This window comes from Vollenhovia emeryi, unplaced genomic scaffold, assembly GCF_000949405.1.
Source record: "Vollenhovia emeryi isolate VEMERY1.0 unplaced genomic scaffold, V.emery_V1.0 DF939650.1, whole genome shotgun sequence".
In the NCBI taxonomy this organism is placed as follows: Eukaryota; Metazoa; Arthropoda; class Insecta; order Hymenoptera; family Formicidae; genus Vollenhovia; species Vollenhovia emeryi.
In genome coordinates this window covers 25242-33964 of record NW_011966716.1, presented here as the reverse complement: position 1 = coordinate 33964, position 8723 = coordinate 25242, and the positions used below count along the sequence as shown (strand labels likewise).

At 32.0% G+C, this 8723-nt stretch overlaps 1 protein-coding gene and 1 long non-coding RNA gene across 4 annotated transcripts in view; one reads left to right on the top strand and one right to left on the bottom strand.

Annotated features, from left to right (window-relative positions):
* Nucleotides 1–1473, bottom strand: part of LOC105557019 (B9 domain-containing protein 2) — a 17025-nt gene extending 15552 nt beyond the window's left edge. For 2 of the 3 annotated variants that reach the window (XM_012004142.1, XM_012004143.1), the window contains exon 1: nucleotides 788–1473. The gene's annotated coding sequence lies outside the window, so the exon portion shown is untranslated. Of the gene's footprint in view, nucleotides 1–650; nucleotides 753–787 lie in introns of those variants that run through there. The other variant, XM_012004141.1, reaches the window with a different exon arrangement.
* A 3870-nt stretch (nucleotides 1474–5343) lies between these two features.
* On the top strand, nucleotides 5344–7244 carry LOC105557018. The gene is made up of 5 exons (XR_001008570.1): nucleotides 5344–5453; nucleotides 5744–5964; nucleotides 6058–6140; nucleotides 6249–6501; nucleotides 6589–7244. It is a non-coding gene; the product is annotated as an uncharacterized LOC105557018 (long non-coding RNA).
* Nucleotides 7245–8723: the final 1479 nt, after the last annotated feature.

Sequence of the window (8723 nt, the reverse complement as noted above, 5' to 3'; positions counted from 1 at the left end):
CACCTTGGTAAATTTTTCAGAATTTGTTTTTATACGTAAAATATGTCCTGAGAACAAAAACCGTCGCTCTTGTACCGTGTATTTTTAATTAATTTTTAAACTTTTTGATATCGGTAAAATAATGATAATTTGTAAATATATTATTTATTTTATATTAATACGCATGCGCAATATTCTTCGCAATATTCTCACTTTACTTCAATTATGTAAAAGTCTGTTACTTCTAACTTCAATAAAATTATTTTATTAAAATAACGGTAATGTTTGTCATTATTTTCTGCTTTAATCAAAAGCACATACTATTCTAAAGCAAAGAATATTTGTCATTTTTCTCTATTTTAATGAAATGCACCAACTATTTTGTAAAAATTCATATAATTTCATATTTATTATAAATTAACAGGTTAACAAAAATTTAAGTTGTCAAAATATTTAAAAAAATTATCATTATCTCACTTACCGACATCGAAAAAGTTTAAAAATTAATTAAAATTAAACGGTACATGAGCGTTAATTTTTATTCTCAGAATATATTTTACGCATAAAAACACACAAATTCTGAAAAATTTACAAGAAAGGTGTAGGCATTATACTGCATATTTACCAAATTATCGAGGAAAAATACATTAGGAGATGTTGAAATTACTTACTCGGACATTTTGTTCAAGTATGCATGGTAATATATCTTACATAAAATATACCGAATATAGTTTTTAATAAAATGAAATGTTTAATTAAACTGTATTACAATAAAGTAAAATCTCTTTCTAAATAAAATGAGTAAAACCTTTTTATGCACCTCTTTATACAAATAACAGTCACTCACTGATGGATTTCAATGTTGACTGATGTGTTGCTATGACAACAGCTAAGACAACAGACAACCAGTAACAACCATAGACATATTACATATAGACTGGATAGTCCCCATAGACTTATATAAACAGATTGTGAGCCTCGTGAGAGGTTTTGAAGACAACACCAGAGAGAGAAGGCAATAGAGACTGTAATGGTGTCTCTGTCTGATGCGTGGGTGATGGAGAAACACAAAAGCCGGAAAACAGCGTAGGGATAACAGGATGGACAATTGCTCACATCAACTGCTATTCTGTTAGACTGTATTGTGTAATTTGTTCAGATAACATTATCAAAATGGTTGCATACTGTTGCTTATGTAAAACAGAATAAAGAGCTATTGCAAATGTTTCTTCAATACTTTCAAAGTATCAACAAACAAGCTACGCATAAGATGCCATGCATAGCAAAGTAATAAAAGCAGATTGCTAATATATTTAATAAAACTAAAGCTAGGTATCAGCTATTCAGCATTAGCTTTTCCGTGCAAATAGTGCTCCATGTAATATAAGGGGCAATTAAAACAGACAGAACGGAACGCGGGAATCTAGTTATTATTCTCTTCCGCGTTTCCGCGTTTCCGCGTTTCCGCGCTCCATGTAATGGCACCCTTACAGTTGATATGAAAAATTACGTATACTGGCCAAGCAAACAAATGATTAAATATACATACTTTACCTATTTTAGTTTTAAAAAATTATTTAAATTGTCGAGCAATAATAGATTGTTATACTATGGTATAACCAGTATGCTCACTCGCTCTTTTGTTTCACGTTCGCGCCGATCCGTACTGCGCATCCGACATGTTTTTATAATGACCAATCACAGGATTTTTGTACGTGTGTTAGTGCAAAGTCGGTGTGACATTGAAAAATTCGCAGTGTTGACGAATAACGCGTAAATACTTTTATACGTTGGAGCAAGTAATTACATTAATTACTTTTATTAAAACAATTTTTTTCATAGGCCATTTCCATTTACAATAAATAATGTATGCCAATTCGTATCAGTAATGTATCAAACTAACCTTTCAGATTGAGTACAACGCAGTACAACGTGCATTTCAGAAAATAAAAAAATACGTAAAATAAGTATTACGTATATTTTATTTATTATAAATACAACATTATAAAATGGCTGTTTGTTGTATTTGTGGTATTGAGTACACACCGAAATCAAGCGGAATTACTTTTCATAAGTAAGAATATAACCTAAGAATGAATGTAATTTACTATAATTGCGACTATTTATTACATATATTAGCAAGTAGTATAGTAGTAACAAGTTATTATTAATAGAAGACTTTATGAATATAGTGCACAGAAACTTGGACAATGTATTGCAAAAACACTGTATATAATTTTAGGTTTCCAAAAAATATGGAGAAGAAACATCGATGGCTTGCAATAATTGAAAACAAAAATACGTAATTTCTCACATACTGCAACGTCAGTAATATGTAGCCACCACTTTGAAAAAGAATGTTATGTGATAACAGCCACCGACAAGCTTATATTAAAAACAGATGCTGTACCAACTAAATTTAATATGCCATTAAAATCAAAGTATATTATACATGATACGGTATGTCAAATTTCATATTTACTCTTGTTCATATTGGCCTAGTTTACACCGTGCGTTTAGGTCGCGACCTATACCTTATATTCAACCCAAACACGATAGGTCGCGACGATGTAAACAGTTGCGACCTAGCTTGGGTCAGGTCTCTTTTTCGCGTGCCCTGACCTAAATTAGGTCACACGACGTAACGCGTGTAAACGCAGGTGACCTAAAGTGCAGAGTAAACAAAGTACAAACGATATTGGTTATGTATGAAGATGGCATTCACATGAGGACTAAATTTTTACCTATATTCGACCCAAAAGCATCATAGGTCTACATGGTGTAAACGTTTTGTTTAGAAGCCTATTTTAGGTCAGGGCATAGGTCAGGTCGCGATCAGGTCGCACGGTGTAAACTAGGCCATTGTAAATACTGTATATTATTTAAAAATTACGTTATATTTTATCAGAATGAGGAGAGGCAGCTAAAGAATGCATATGATTGCGAGAAATCTATAATTCCATCATTACCACAGCAGCATGAAATTCCATCATTACCACAGCAGTATGAGTCTATAATTTCAAAACGTCGTATGACTAAGTTTGATCAGAGGTAAAGTAACAAAGAGTTATAGTAATATACAATTTAATGATTATTATTAATAATGAAAAGATAAATTTACTTATAAATGTTTCTTTGCGTAGTGCAACTGTACAGAGCACGAAATATAATAATGATAAAGATAATAATATAGTGCAACACACAAAGGAAATTGAACGATTAAGGAAATCGTTAAAGATTTATCAACAGAAATGCAGAAGATATAAGAAGAAAATTGATTCATTAACATCGCTTACAAAGCAAGATAAGCAGTTACTCTCTCAAAATGCTGCAGAAGTGTTACAAGTAAGAATATACAAAACGTAATTGCTTCAAATATTGTATAACATTAGAAGGAAAGCATTGGAAAGGAGTAGATTACGTCTATAATAGGTGTAAGCTTGTAAACTCGGTCTTAATCTTTATTATATAATATAATATAATAATTTATTTATTATTAGGCCGGGTCTACAATAGGTGTAGTAAGCTTTAAGCTACTATTGTATAGATCCGGTCTTAATGAAACAGACATCGACGAAAATAATGACTTGCAAAACAATCATGTATTAATTATGTAAAATGCATTTTCCTGCAACAGAATACTGTGTCGTTAACAGAAAAGGAGATGATAGAGAGACATTTAAAAGGTAATAAGAGAGGAGCATTTCCAAGTGAGCTAAAAACTTTTGCAGCAACCTTACAATTTTATTCTACGAAAGCGTACGAGTATGTCCGTAGGACATTTTTGAATATTTTGCCGCATCCACAAACAATAAGAAAGTGGTATTCCTCTGTGGAAGGAAAACCTGGTATTACAACAGAAGCCTTAAGAACAGTAGAAGCAAAAGTTAACGAAGCAATGTCAGAAGGGAAACAATTATATTTTAGTCTAACTGTCGACGATATGTCTATACGAGAACCCAGATAACATGCATGTCTAAAAGACATCTTTAAGATGTCTTTAACATCTTTAGACATACACGTCTAAAAGATATCTTAAAGACGTTTTAAAGAAGTCTTGAAGATGTCTTTTAGACAAGCATGTTATCTGGGAATTTGTAGAAATCGACAATGATAAATGTTATGGATACGTTGATTAGGAACAAGTTCTGAATATAACGACAATCTTCCAGAAGCAAAATATGCATGCGTACTTCTTCTTGTGTGTGTTAATAGTAACTGGAAAATACCAATTGCATACTATTTAATACAATCTTTAAACGGCACTGAAAGAGCAAATCTAATAAAATCAGTATTAGCATCCTTATATGAAGTAGGTGCCACTATTATTAATATTACTATGGGGATGGCTCCGCAGCAAATATTTCAACAATGCAATGCTTGGGTGCCAATCTATGTCCAAAGAATCTGCAATCGTACTTTATACATCCACAAACGAAAGAAAAAGTTTCCATATTGGATGCAGTTCACATGATAAAGTTAATTCGAAATTCATTTGCAAGTAGTACAAACATTTATGATATGGATAGAAATAAAATACAGTGGAAATATATTACCTACTTAGTACAATTGCAAGAACAGGAGCAACTTCATGCTGCTACAAAAGTAAGGATACGTCATTTAAATTGGCAACCGGAACAGATGAGAGTAAAGCTGGCCGTTGAAAAGCACTAGTGTTGCAAATGCTATAGATTTTTGTGCAATAGACTTAAACCTGGAACAGTTTCGTGAATCAGCAGCTACGTCATTATTCATTCGAAATATGAAAAATATATTTGATTTACTCAATAGTAGAAATCTATTGTGTAAAAATATAAGTCAAGCACCAATATCATTGTCTAACATTAACCGCATTAAAGATGATATCGAGAAATACGTGGAATATCTACAAAATATTTATTTAGAGCCAAAATCGAAAATGGAACCAAAAATGCATCGATTCGATATTGTTTTGACGTCGGTTTTCGAGTCATTTCTGACTGGGTACGAATACGTTCTCGTATACGTTAGCTGCTTTTGTGGTAAATTGTCTTGTGTTTCTGTTCCGACGATTTTTACCATGTTGTTTATTAACGTAGCTGTTTTTTCATTTGTAGAAGAGAGATCGCTAGACACGCATACAGAATGGAGGAAGAGTTGTCGGAGGTAGAGCTGAAAAAATACATTATTATAGCGTTTTGGAAAGCTCTCGGAGTCGGCTACAAGAATATGTAATAAAAAATAGGGGATGTCATTTTAAAAAATTGGTGTGACCTTTGTGTGACCTTCAAATAATTCTTCAAGGTCAAACCAATGCACAATGGTACCATCTTATGTCCCTCTCGAAACCATACAACTTTTGTCTGAAACATTTTTTGTCTGCTGGGCTCAGTTTTCGAGATATTTTACTGTCCAAGTTAAAATAGGACACCCTGTATATTAAATATTGTTCAAGTGGTGAATGTTCATGATAGACGCGCGACGTGGATAAGAAGGTACATGGACAATAACTCGATAATTTAGAAACTCAAGTAATATATATTCAAATAAATTTTAAATAAATTAAATTATTATAGCGATATAATAATGAATTTATGCGAATTTTTCTAGTGTTGATACTTAATTGATTTACTTAATTGACCATTTTTTAAGATTTAATTACGCGATCTTAAACAAATATGTAATCTACATGTTATAGTATTTTAAAATTATAATTTAGAAGTAATTACCTATTTCTCAATATACATATATATAAATTAGTACTTTTTATTTACAATATTTTTAGTGTTCGTCGGAGAAATTCGTCACTCGCACGATTAAATTTCGAAACTTCGAAGCTTCGAAGATTTCGAAGTTAACTTTGAACTTCGAAGCTTTGAATCTTCGAATATCGAAGCCTTCGAAGGAAATCACCAGCCCTAGTCGGAGGTGCAAGTTTATCGTGAAAAAATCAGTGATAAAAGCCCAAACCAATAAGCCTGATCTAAGCACGGCAACTCAAGCAGGGTGAGTGATTTTATTGTTTAGAAAAAATTTAAACATTTAATGCAATAAATCGCTACAACGATATTCAATACAATAATTGTTGCGTACATATAGACACCCGATGCTATCCAAAAAGCCAAAGGCGATGGACCAAGTCAAGCAGTGGTGTGGCTCGATGAAAGACCAGGATAATGAACGTACGTATTTATCCGTTTGAATAATATAACGCAATCGGTATGTCCAATTCTAACATTACTAGAAATGTCACGTATAAATCAATGTGTCGTGTTGTGTTGTAAATGTAGGATTAGGTATTGCTGCTGCTGCTGCACTGCTGCTGCTGGCGTGGCTGCCTCCTACCCATACTTAAATAATTTGTGCAATCGAAAAGCTTGCAGTATATGAAAATGAAACAGGAATGGCGTAATAATGTTTATTTAGCGAGACCAAACATTCAAGATCCGGGATTATACACGGCCAGAGATCTGGAGAAGCATACGATGGTGATCAAATAAGTTGGAGAAATTATTAGGTTGGCGGAAACAATATGAGGCTCCAGTGAGTATGAAATTCAATTTTATTCTATTAGTTAATTAATGTTTCCTATTTTGTTTTCTATATATAATCTCGAGATATATATTGCAGATTCACGGTATATATGTGCGTTCTGATTTAATAAGGAGCGAGTGGTTAATACGACTTTATGTGGCAGACTCGCTCGCTACATCACCCATTCTTGTAATCTTAATTGTACCACTAAGACGATGAAGTTGAGCGCGATCTCAGGATTATAACTTTTACTCAATGTGTTCATCGTCAAAGACATAATGTTCTCCCCCAAAATTAACAGAAAATCTGTTTGTAAGTGCATATAACTCAATGTAAATATTTCAAAGAGAAGTAATTATAAACTTACATCTCTTTGTCTGCGAAAATTTGGCTAATTGAATTCTTTCAATTAACTCCTTTTTCTACAAAAATAATTTCTGACGAGTCATTTTATTAATAGACTCCTCACACGTTCTGTCCTTAACCGACATATTTCTATTTCGCGTTTGTAATTTTGATATCCGCTAATTCAATTTCCTTTTGTCTTACGTATGAATTGTCAACTTTTATTGTTTTTGCAGAATTTGGAGACTCTTTGCAACAGACGAAAGGAAAAGGAAATAGATCTTATTTGCAAGATCTGTTTCCTTTTTCTTTCGCGTACTGGAAAATAAAATTGTAATTTGTGTTTGAAAATGTTTATAAGTACTTAACTCAATGTAAATTTTAAAAAAGAAGTAATTATAGACTTACATCTTTTAATATAGTATACATATACATATATACATGTTTATGCATAAAAAATTTAATAGCAGGATTACATGAAAGATTGATTATCCACCAGTCTAGAGGATCTGACAAGAGTATTTAGTTAATCGTACGTGAAATGTAATAATACATACCTTTCTATGTGTGGTTAGATTAAATAAGGTTTTTTAAACCTATTTCGATAAAAAATTTTCATGCATAAGCATGCCTAAATATAAAGTATTATGTAACATTCCATGTTATGTAACTATTATCGGGTCGTGCTGTCTACCACATACCGTACAACTGTACCTGCGTCCAGAATTTACAAACATACATATGTTAGTATTATATTTATTTTACTTTATGATATATATTTGCATATTTTGACAAAAACTAACTATTATAAAGAATAATATAATTATAATTTTTAATATTATAAAATTTATGAAAACAATTGCTTTTAAACTGTTACTTATCACTAGGGCTGTGATTTATATGCAATAAAAACAGACAAATATGCGCATATATATGTAAATATATTTGGTAAAAATATGCAATTAAAAACTGAAAATATGCGAAAACTACCATGAGAAAAATAAGGAAACCGCAATATACACATAAGTATAAACACAAATAAAAGTAAACAGAGAAACAGTGGCAAGAGGAACATCACATGGCGAATATTAAAAAAGAAAAACACGTTTTAAAAAAATGTTAATTTAAAAAATTTAACAACGAACATTAAAAAAGAAAAAAACTCCTGACCTATTGGTCCAAAAGGTCGTAATATTTCCATGAATCCAATATTAAACTATTCCAAGAGAACATTTACAGTGGAACAAACACCTTTCTACATTTCCAAGAGAAGCAAAAGCGACCAAACGTTCGCGAAAAGTGGTGAAGCAGCAACTGAACAAACACAAACTCAGTCTTGGAAACGGAAGAATGGGAGAGAGCCCGTAGCTCTTTTTCGGGGATTTTTTTTCTTTTGCCTGCTCAGAAACATTAAGGTTTGACGTGCCAAGTGCCGATATGCCGGATATGTAAAAAAATATGCAATTACAATCCGCTTATGCAAAAATATGCATTTATAACAATATATGCACAAATATGCAAAATAAAAATAGCTGAAATTGATTCCAAATGTTTCAAAACATATACAGTTTGTTAAAACTGCATGTTTTAGTTAACCAGGAAAAATATGCAAATGCATATATTTCACAGCCCTACTTATCACTGTATATAATAATAGGATCAATGCTATGTGATATTATGCCTAGTTAATAAATATTTGAAACTGAAATCTTTCTCGCAATAGTATTAAATAAACAGCTTTTCGATATATACATAATGCGTAATGATGCACTGCTATTGACTGTTTCATGTCACTGGGAATAGAACAGCCAATAAGTAATGCATCTCGACAGCACAAGACCGTATCAAGACTACACTTTACTGGACTTGAAAAATACGTGCTTAAA